Source organism: Trematomus bernacchii, unplaced genomic scaffold (genome assembly GCF_902827165.1).
Source record: "Trematomus bernacchii unplaced genomic scaffold, fTreBer1.1, whole genome shotgun sequence".
Taxonomy (NCBI): Eukaryota; Metazoa; Chordata; class Actinopteri; order Perciformes; family Nototheniidae; genus Trematomus; species Trematomus bernacchii.
Genome location: NW_022987628.1, coordinates 85,832 through 97,957, shown reverse-complemented (window position 1 = coordinate 97,957; position 12,126 = coordinate 85,832). Strand labels below are relative to the sequence as shown.

General features: G+C 41.4%; 1 protein-coding gene across 1 annotated transcript in view; it reads left to right on the top strand.

The window, feature by feature from the left end:
- LOC117484535 (phosphatidate cytidylyltransferase 2-like) overlaps nucleotides 1-12,126 on the top strand; it is a 46,903-nt gene that overhangs the window by 30,952 nt on the left and 3,825 nt on the right. The window lies entirely within an intron of this gene.

Sequence of the window (12,126 nt, the reverse complement as noted above, 5' to 3'; positions counted from 1 at the left end):
GAAGGACGTGAAAAAATTGTCACAGGTAATGATGTGTCCCTGGAGCCCCTCTGTCATCTCCAGGACCACCCTCATCCCCTGGTTGACTTCAGGACGACTGCCAGCTGCTTTGCCTGTATACACCTGCAGTCTCCAGGCGTAGGATGATTTTACATCACAGTTTGCCCAAATCTTTATACCGTATTTGGCCGGCTTTTTTGGCATGTACTACTTGAAGCTGCACCTGCCTCTGAATGGGACGAGCTGTTCATCCACGCAGACGTCGCTGAATGGGCTGAACAGCATCGGCAGGCGGTGCGTCCACATATCCCAGACTTTGTGGAAGGCAGCCAGCTTGTCATCACGGCGCCGCGGTCGGGATAGCTTGTCGTCGAACCGCAGTGTTCGGCTGATTTGGTGAAACCTCTTGTGGGACATCGTGGCTCGGAAAATGCTCCGTCCCGATTTCTCACTCCAGAGGCAGAGGGTCGATTCATTTTTTGACCTGTAAACACCGGCCAAAATGAGCAGCGGCTCTACAAATCATTTCAGAGTTTTACGGGGCGCGGTTTGCAATTCGCCCAGCCAATCAGAAATGGGGCACTTTTTTCCCCAAGGAAAGTACGATCTCTCAGCAGGCACTAAAAATGGGGGTAAAAGTTCCTGAGATTAAGTACTCTTTTTGGTGTGAACGCGACATAAGGGGTACTAACGGAACTAAACGCGAAAAGTACGGTGAAAAGTACTCCGGTGTGAACGCGGCTAATGTGTCCTTTTTAGCGGATCTAGCGAAGTGAGCGCCCGTCCGTAAAAGGCACTGGTTCTCTGACGCGGCACTTTTCAGAGGCTGCAGATTTATCATTAGGCTACTTCCTTCTGATACTGCAGAGCTTTCATGAGCTGAAGCCTGAAGGTACGTTTCATACTACCGGGTGTGCTCCGGTAGTTGCAAATGGCACGACATTTTAGCTCTACGTTTCTTAACCTGTTAACCTGTTTCACACCTTCCCCCCGGTACCGGGCGGATAAACGCGTCATTTGCAGGAAACAACGTCTAAGGAATCTTAATATTGAATAAAACTATGAATGTGTTATATCCATGTAACGGGAAGAAACTCAGCTAACTGATCTTTTTAATTTTTTTTTTCAAAAAAAACCCACAATGCTAGCACTCAGCCTCTGAATTAGCCTCGATCGAAAAAACGGAACTTACAAAGGCACTTAAACTCACTCATAACTCCCTTATTACTTATCCTAGATGCACAGCCAACCACTCGTTTTTGGTGTCCTGGAGACACTGAATCTGTGTAAAAAACCTCAACACTCAGTGATAAACATTCGCGACGCTCTAAACGAAAGCGTACATCATCACATGTGGAGCTAAGAAGCTAAACACGTAAATATGGCTTACCTTGGTCAAAAGTGGTCTTCAATGGCATTAAAACGATAAAAAACGATGCTGCAGTTAATCCATAGGTTCATCCTATGTGTTTGTGCCTTCTTTGAAATTATTTCTGATAATCCATAAGCAATACAACTGCGTTTTAGTTTCCAAACTCCAGAAGGAGACATTCCTCCACTTTGGTTTCGTTTTCCACACGCGAAGCAACCACATTTTTTCTTTAGAACGTGTGTGGGTGGGAGCCTCCCCCTTCGATTCTATTGGCTCTAACGGTCACAAGGGTATGTCAACCAACCAAATCGAGCAAGGGGGGCCAGAGATAGGTCAAATCCACCCAAATGACCCCAGATGGCCCAGTTTTTGGCTAAATCTCTCTAAAAAGGTCAAATTTCACTTGTTTTGCATCAATCTTGATACAGGGTACTTATTATATGTTGTACTTTGGATTCCTAAAGCTTTTAGTCTACCAACCCATCATCCAAGGGTAGTTTTCACTATCTGTAAAAAATAATTTTTGGACGGACACTATAATTTACAGTTTTTTACTATGTAACATCTGAATTTTCTTTAAAATAAAAAACATTTATATTGATTCTGACACTTCTACATCCAACTCACAGGTTTATCATTACTTTGAGAACAAAGATTATTAATTTAACCCTTTTAGAAGGGAAGATATGGTCATTTGTTCTGGGACAAAACAGGCAAAACAGGCTCAGAGTGGAACAGGTTAAGCCCTGAGCCTGTTTTTCAGGTCTCAGGCTCGAAAATGACATTCCCAGAACAAATGACCATATCTTCCCTTCTAAAAGGGTTAAATTAATAATCTTTTTTCTCAAAGTAATTATAAACCTGTGAGTTGGATGTAGAAAAGTCAGAATCAATATAGATGTTTTTTATTTTAAAGAAAATTCAGAGTGAACATAGTAAAAAACTGTAAATTATAGTGTCCGTCCAAAAATTATTTTTTACTTATAGTGAAAACTACCCTTGAATGATGGGTTAGTAGACTAAAAGCTTTAGGAATCCAAAGTACAACATATAATAAGTACCCTGTGTCAAGATTGATGCAAAACAAGTGACATTTGACCTTTTTAGAGAGATTTAGCAAAAGAAACCCACTTCTGGGGTCATTTGGGTGGATTTTCCATATCTCTGGCCCCCCTTGCTCGATTTTGATGATTGACACCTCTTTCTGACCGTTAGAGCTGATAGAATCGAAGGGGGATTCCCCCACACACACACATGGTAATAAAAAAAAGGTGGGGGCTTCAGAAATGCAGTTTTGCATCAGAGCGAACCTATACTCTAGCTCTGACATGGATTATCAGAAATCATTTCAAAGGGACACAGACACATTGGATTAACCTATGGATTAACTTCAGCAGCGTTTTTATCGTTTTAATGCCATTGAAGACCACTTTTGACCAGACTACATCACAGGTAAGCCATGTTGGCGTTTTTAGCTACCTAGCGCCACATCTTTTGATGTCTGTTTTTGTTTATAAAGTCGCGAGTTCGTATCATTGAGTGATAATGTATGTACCCATCGATTCTGTGTCACCTCACGATGTGAATCGATGTGTTGGATGTGCAGAAAATATAAATATTAAGGTTTTGTGAGGGATTTTCGGTGCAATAATCTGTTAGCATTTCTCGCTCGTTGCTAATTCAGAGGCTCAGCGTTAGCATTGTGGGTTTTATTTTGAAAAATAAATAAAAATGATCAGTTAGATGAGTTTCTTCCCATTACATGGATATAAAACATTCATAGTTTATTAAATATTAAGATTCCTTAGACGTTGTTTCCTGTAAATGACTCGTTTATCCGCCCGGTACCGGGGGGGGCGGTGCGTAAGAGGTTAAAGGTGGGGTAGGTAAGTTTGAGAAACCGGCTCGAAATACACTTTTTGTTATATTCCATGGAATGCTCTTAACATCCGGATAGCAGCGGAAAAATGTAACCTATCACTGCACCTAAACTCACTCATAACTCCCTTATTACTTATCCTAGATGCACAGCCAACCCATCGATTAGCATCGTCTGGAGACACAGAATCGATGGGTGCCCACCTCAACACTCAGTGATAAACATTCGCGACTCTATAAATGAAAACGTACATGAAAACATGTGGCGCTAGGTAGCTACAAACGCTAACATGGCTTACTTTGGTCAAAACTGGTCTTCAATTGCATTAAAACGATAAAAAACAATGCTGCAGTTAATCCATAGGTTAATCCAATGTGTTTGTGTCCTCTTTGAAATGATTTCTGATAATCCATAAGCAATAAAACTGCTTTTCCGTTTCCAGATGTCAGAGCGAGAGATCGCTTCACTCTGAAGCAAACCTGCATGCGCGAAGCCTCCACCTTTTGTTATCACAATGAGTGTGTGTGGGGGACTCCCCCTTTGATTATATTGGCTCTAACGGTCAGAAAGAGGTGTCAACCATCAAAATCAACCAATGGGGGCCAGAGATAATCACCTCAGAGGTGGAGTGTTTTTGGCTAAATCTCTCTAAAAACGTCAAATGTCACTTTTTTTGCATCAATCTTGATACAGGGTACTTATTATATGTTGTACTTTGGATTCCTAAAGCTTTTAGTCTACCTTACCATCATCCAAGGGTAGTTTTCACTATATGTAAAAAAGAATTTTTGTACGGACACTATAATTTACAGTTGTTTACTATGTAAAATCTGAATTTTCTTTAAAATAAAAAACATCTATATTGATTCTGACTTGTTTACATCCAATTCACAGGTTTATCATTACTTTGAGAAAAAAGATGATTAATTTAACCCTTTTAGAAGGGAAGATATGGTCATTTGTTCTGGGAATGTCATTTTCGAGCCTGAGACCTGAAAAACAGGCTCAGGGCTTAACAGGTTAAGTAATTAAAACATTAATATAAATTAATATTAAATCTCATCAATCAATTATTGCCAACATGTATTTACAATATATTCTGTATGTATATATATTTTGAGTGATATACACTAGTATTAGACGCAGTCAAAAGTTTGGACACATCTTCTCATTAAAAGTTTTTTATTTATTTAAATTGGTTCTACTTTGTAGATTTATACTGAAGACATCAAAACTATAAAAGAACACATGGAATTATCTAGTAAACAAATCCAGAATATGATTTATATTTTGTTGGCTACTGCAGAATGCTGTGGTAGCCATGCTGGTTAAGGGTGCCTTGAGTTCTGAATAAATCACCAACAGTGACACCAGCAAAGCCCCCCCCCCACCCTCACACCTCCTCCGTGCTTCACGTTGGGAACCACTCATGCAGAAACCATCCACTCACCTTCTCTGCGTCTCACAAAGACACGGAGGTTGGAACCAAAAATCTCTAATTTGGACCCATCAGACCAAAGTACAGATTTCCACTGTAATGTCCAATCCTTGTGTTTCTTGGCCCAAACAATTCTCTTCTTCTTGTTGTTCATCCTCAGTAGTGGATCTTTGCAGCAATTGGACCATGAAGGCCTGATTCACGCAGTCTCCTCTGAACAGTGGATGTTAAAATTGTCTGCTCCTTGAGCTCTGTGATCATCTATGTGAGCTCTAATCTGAGGTGCTTTAATTAGCGGTTTCTGAGGCTGGTAACTCTGATGTATTTATCCTCTGCAGCAGAGGTAACTCTTGCTCTTCCTTTCCCGGGGGGGGTCCTCATGAGAGCCAGTCTCATCATAGCGTTCGATGGTTTTTGCGACTGCACTTGAGGATACATTCAAAGTTCTTGACATTTTCCGGAACGACTGGCCTTCATTTCTTAAAGTGATGATGGACGGTCGTTTCTCTTTACTGAGTTGAGTGGTTCTTGCCATAATATGGATTACAACAGATACACAAATAGGGCTTTCCACTGTGCACTAACCCTACCTCAAACACATTAAGAAGGCAAGTCATTCCACACATTGACTCTTGACAAGGCTCACATGTTAATTGAAAACCATTCCCGGTGTCTACCTCATGAAGCTGACTGAGAGAAGCCAAGAGTGTGCAAAGCTGTCATCAAGGCAAAAGGGGTCTACTTTGAAGAATCTAAAATAAAAATTATATTCTTGATTTTTTAACACTTTCTTGTTAACTAGATAATTCCATATGTGTTCTTACATAGTTTTGATGTCTTCAGTATTAATCTACAAAGTAGAAACAAATAAAAATAAATAAAAACCATTGAATGAGAAGGTGTCCAAACCTTTGACTGGTACTGTATACAAAAAACACATATTTTAATATTTAGCAAGTTCCCTCATCTATAATCATTTATACAAGCGCAACTTTGAACATGTACAGCAGTAAAATGCAACATACACAATAATCAAGAAACCTCATCAATTAAACACTGACAGGGAACATTTTACTGCACCATCATTACTATTACATAAGAAGGTGCCGTAAAATGTTCTGATGATACTTGTATACTTTTACTTAAATAAGGTTTGAATGCAGGATTTTAATTTGTAACAGAGTATTTTCATTCTATACTGTAGGCGTAGTGTATCTGTGAACGATCCCAAATACAACTCATTGTTTACATTGCAGCTAGTGCTAAGCCAGAAGAAAAAAACCTTTTTAATTGGAAGTGGAAAGGGGTTGGGTTACATGAGGTGAATTGAGCCAACACAAATACACAATAGGTGGGACCAATGCCCCTTTCACACCGGCGCTTTTCCAGCTCCTGCTCGGAGCTGGAGCTGGAAAAGCGCCGGTTTTTCCTGTTCACACCGCAGCGGCGGCGCCTCATAGCTCCGGAATGCGGTTCACTTCCAGCTCCAAAAAATTGTCGGTCCAGAGGCAAGAGCTTCGGAGCTATGACGCGGCGTCGCTTACGTCTCTCTTATGTTGAGGCGTGCAGGAAACCTTACTTTGACCATCCGTTCGCTGTTATTGATCATTGTGGAGAGCAGGCAGACGTTTTGTTTGTTATTATAGCAGCTATCGGATGGAATTAATACATGGGCTGTACAGGTTGTCATGTCGGACTATCACAAGTAGAATCATAATGAAAAATACGCCGGTAAAATGTGCCTGTAGAAAACGGCTTAGCAAGTAGTCAGTTTAGCTTCGGTTGCTATGCTAACATCACCCATGTTATACCAGAGAAACTTTCATAACAGCGTTGTGATGCCAAACAGCGTCAATTCAGACTGACACACATTCACTTAAGGGGAACTGGGGATATGTATCAGCTGCTTGTGTGACAGTCAGACAGTGAATACTTTAGAGCCGTGTGAGCTAACCCGGAGCTAACGGGAGAATACACTCCCGTGGAAGAGCAGCCAGCACTGCAGCGGTCGGTAAATGCCGCTGAAACACATTAATAAACAATGAACCACGGCACTCTGGAGAAAAGTATAAGGTTGGAGAAGTCGTTATTTTATTTAATCTGGCTTCGTATGATTAAAAGCAACACGATCATCGACCCGACGCAGTCCCCGGCCCGTTGTTGTTGTGGGAGAAAATCAGCGACGTAAACTGTGACGTCATGACGCAGCAGCGGCAGCTCTGGGCGGTGTGAACAGAGCGGGAGCTGAAAAGGGAAACCGGAGCTGAACCAGAAAAGCTCTCGCTAGGAGCTAGAAAGGGAAAAGCGCCGGTGTGAAAGCCGTCTAAGAAAGATAATATGAAAGTATAAAAACAAAGGCATTAATTAGGGCTACAAAATGTCTCCCATTCTGTGTGTTTCCTGCAGATGTCCAGCTGCTGGTGGTGGTTAAAGAAGAGCTTCTCCCTGACCAGCAGGAGTGGAGCAACAGTCTGGACCAGGAGGACCCAGAGCCCCCCCCACACATTAAGCAGGAACAGGAGGAACTCAGGATAAGTCAGGAGGGAGAGCAGCTTCAGGAGCTGGAGGAGGCTGATATCACCAAGTCCACTTTCACTCCTGACCCTGTGAAGAGTGAAGATGATAAAGAGAAACCTCTTTCCTCACAGCCTCATCAAAGACAAACTGAACACATGGAAACAGAAGCTGATGGAGATGACTGTCGAGGACCAGAACCAGCCAGGAACTCAGATCCAGAGAGCAGTTTACAACCAAAGACTGAGGACAACACTGGAGACTCTTCTGAACCTGACACTGGAGACTCTTCTGAACCTGACACTGGAGACAGTGCTGATTGGAAGGAGACCAGAGAACCTGCATCAGGCTCAAACTCACTGACAAATAGACATGAATCTGTCAGTGATTCACGACGTAGTGCTGAAAATAAACCATTCAGCTGCTCAGTGTGTATGAAAGCTTTTTCACAGAGTGGAAATTTAAAGGAACACATGAGAGGCCACACAGGAGAGAAACCCTTTAGCTGCTCAGTCTGTAAGAAAGCTTTTTCACGGAGTGGAAATTTAAAGGAACACATGAGAGGCCACACAGGAGAGAAACCCTTTAGCTGCTCAGTCTGTAAGAAAGCTTTTTCATGGAGTGGAAATTTAAAGGAACACATGAGAGTCCACACAGGAGAGAAACCACACAACTGCTCAGTCTGTAAGAGAGCTTTTGCAGAGTATAGATATGTAAATCGCCACATGAGAGTCCACACAGGAGAGAAACCATTTCGCTGCTCAGTTTGTACCAAATCTTTTGCATTGAGTGGAAATTTAAAGACACACATGAGAGTCCACACAGGAGAGGAAATATACTGCTGCAATGTTTGTGACAAAAGATTTAAATGGCGTAGTAATTTAAAAACACACAAGTGTGTTGGTCGTCAGTCCTCACAGCTTAATGAAATTCAAACTAAGGATAACGGAGAGGCAGAGCCTCCAATCAGCAGCTCAGCTGAACACATGGAAACAGAAGCTGATGGAGAGGACAATGAATAAGTCTTATGACAGTTCACACATGAGAAAAATCTGTCTGACTGGATTAACATTGTTGCACAACATTCATATAAGACTTAAATGAACTCCATCTTTATCAACACAAGTGGACAATATGTTTAATGTTTTTGTCATACTGATTTTCTGATGTATACGTTAACCACTGACTGTTGATGAACCATTTTATTTTGGATTGAGGGCGCCAAGTTTCCATATAGAGATATAGGATGATTTGATGTATTGTTCTTTATTTCTAAATGTTTTGTATCATTGCTATCCTGTTAATGAGCCCTGTTTTACATAAATGTACCTGTTATTTGATTGTTTTTGCTTCTGTAACTGTAAGGGAATACATTTGCCTATTTTGTATCCTGATGACCTGATGCCGTTACATGTAATACGTTACTCCCTAAGCCTGATTTCACCCACCTGCAACCGATTCGCTAATAATCACAAATGTTCATTTCTTTGACCCCTTCACTCGACTATTTCTTGTTTAGTAATCGTTACATCTCCTCAGGACCAAGTTCCCGTGTCTTGCCTTTCACCTGCTGATCACCCACTGCTCATTTAAGGTGGACTGACCTTTACAATGGACCAGCTAGTCTTAGTGTCTTAATGCAAACGTTTTGTAAAGTGATGCTAGACCAAAGACGTGCTGTTGGGTTGTGTGCTCTCTGCAGGACGGGGTCTGGACTCAAAGATCGTTTATGAAATGAGAGTTTCACTCTGTTTTTGTTGTCCAAATGACGCCAACAGAGCGACATGTCTTCTTTCCAGCAGATGGCATACATGTTACATCATCCATTTCAACTGTCATCCACATATTAACCTGTTGAACCCCATCGACCCGCCCCCGGGCGGAAAAACACATCATCTGCAGGAAACAGCGTCTGAGGGCTTCTTAAAGGTAGGGTAGGTAAGTTTGAGAAACAGGCTCGAGATCGCTAGAATTTGAAAATACACAACCGGAGAAAATCTGCCACTTCCTTACAGAGCCCCTCCTCCAACACACACGAACGCGCACATGACCAATGAGGGCACGAGATAAGTTTGTTCACAGATGGAAGGCTGACAGGCAGGTAGGCCATCCAGTTATTTCAGCCGGGCCGGCTAAAATCATTGGTCGTGCTTTTTACAGTATTACGGCTTCCACAGATGAAATCTTTTTATGGATTTTTTGTCAAAGCACTTCAGATATTCATTGCTATCGGGATGTTAAGAGCATTCCATGGAATATAACAAAAAGTGTATCTCGAGCCGGTTTCTCAAACTTACCTACCCCACCTTTAATATTTAATAAACTATGAATGTTTCATATCCATGTAACGGGAAGAAACTCAGCTAACTGATCTTTTTCTTCAAAGCTAACGCTGAGCCTCTGAATTAGCCTCGAACGATAAATTGCTAACTCCGTTTGCACAGAAAACACGGTATAACACCCTTATTACTTATCGTAACTGCACATCCAACATATTGATTAGCATTATGAGAATACACAGAATCGATAGGTATCTATATCATCACTCCATGATAAGAACTCGCGACATAATAAACAAAAACAGACATAACACGTGGCGCTAGGTAGCAAAAACGGCAATATGTCTTACCTTTGTCGTTGTCTTATCAAAAGTGGTCTTCAATGGCATTAAAACGATGAAAACGCTGCTGAAGGTTAATCCAATGTGTCTGTGTCCCTTTGAAATGATTTCTGATAATCCATAAGCAATAAACCTACTTTTCAGATTTCAGAGCGTGAGACAGGTTTCGCTTTAGGCAAACTGCATGCGCATAGCCCCCACTTTGTTTTGGTAACGTTGGTGTGTATGTGGAAATCTCCCTTCGATTCTATTGGTTCTAACGGTTAAAAAGAGATGTCAATCATCAAAATCGACCAATGGGTTCCAGAGAAATGGCAACAACGATCAAATGTCACTTGTTTTGCATCAATCTTGACACAGGGTACTTATATGTTGTACTTTGGATTCCTAAAGCTTTTAGTCTACTAACCCATCATCCAAGGGTAGTTTTCACTATAAGTAAAAAATAATTTTTGGACGGACACTATAATTTACAGTTTTTTACTATGTTCAATCTGAATTTTCTTTAAAATAAAAAACATCTATATTGATTCTGACTTTTCTACATCCAACTCACAGGTTTATCATTACTTTGAGAAAAAAGATTATTAATTTTCCCCTTATAGAAGGGAAGATATGGTCATTTGTTCTGGAAATTTCATTTTCGAGACTGAGACCTGAAAAACAGGGATGGGGTTTAACAGGTTAATGATTCAAAACAGCAATGTGTAAGATATGGCTAGTAATTGACTATTTCAACAGAATGTGAAGAGGTTACAGTCTTGAGGCCATGTCCAATATGTGTCACGATCTGTCTGTGTTGTGTTTTGTGTTGTCTTTTTCTGTCTTTGGTTTCCTGTTTTGTTTTGAAAAGTGTTCCCCCCCGTCTTGCCTGTTGCTTCCTGTCTCTGTGTTCCCTCCTGCCTGATTGCCCGATTGTGTTCACCTGGTGCCTCTGTGTTTTCTCCTCCCTCCTCACCTGTGTCTTGTTTGTGTGATTGGTCTTGTGTGTATTTTAGTTCTGGTTTTTCTGTCTGTCATTGTTGGTTCCTTGTTTGTCTTTGACTGTGTCACAGGGTAGTGTTCTGTTGTCTACTTTGTTACCTTGGATTAAAGGAATTATCTTGGGAATCTGCATTTGGGTCCTGCCTGCTTCACTCAACCCTGACAATATGTTTATGTTTTGTTAGATTAAATCTACTGAAATGAGCATTCAGTGATTAAATTATTTTTAATTACTGTGTCATTACATCATGGGTTTGCATTGCAATATTAGAACGCATAAAACCCAACTTTATTTCTTCTAAGTTGCGGGTGTTCATTGTTTAGAAGTCCGCTGTGTTTCATCCAAGCGTCCACTTCGTGCTCCGATAATGCTGAAAGTATCTGTTGTATGCTTTACCTGCTCCAGTAACAAAAGTGTAATTCACTGGACAGAGACAAGAGATAGTGGATGGATCCAGAGGAGAACCAGAAGATAGTCCGTATAGAGCCTTCAGGTTCTGAAAATTATCAGATAGAGCTAGAAAAAACTCCAAACACCTGAATAGAGCTAGAAGATAGCCAGTACAAAGCCAAGAGAGACCCAGTAGAAAGACAGGAATGAGCCAAAAGAGTTTGTATCTTTTAATATTCAAGCTCTTTTCTTAAGGTATTAGAACTTCCTATCCCAACATGTATCCTTTTATTCCAATTAAAAAAACCTTACATTTTTGCTGCCAATTATTGAGATTGTTTCACAGCTTTATCTTAAAGGGGACCTATCATGCAAAATGCACTTTTGTACGTCTTTTATACATGAATATGTGTCCCCGGTGTTCCAGGGAACTCACCAAGTGTCAGAAAACACAACCCTCTCTATTTTCCTCCATACCCAAATCTCTAAAAAAGGGGCTGCAACGGATCTGATAAAAACTGATCCAGATTTGAACACGTTACTGACGTCAGGACGGTGATGCTACGGCTATTGGGCCAACTCTCCACCTATCAGGGGAATGTGGGGTTGGGCCACGGCCGGCCATTGCCGCTCGAAAGCGCTGGAGACGCTGTAGTACATATGCCAGGCCTGTAAGTGGCACTGTAGTCTGCCACAAAAGCAGCGAAGAAGACTTCCCGCGCATAGTTACCATGGTTACCCTTCTGTTTATTCTCCGCTGTGGCTTTCTTTCTCCCTCCCCGAGGCAAGCGTTTGCTCCCGCTGCTTTAATTCAATGCAATCCCTCCCCGTCGAGGCAAGCACTGTAATTCTCTCCGGTTAGTCCACCAGCAGATGACAAACACCCACCTCTCCGCCTCTTCCAAGGAACGAGGGGACCGTGCGACAG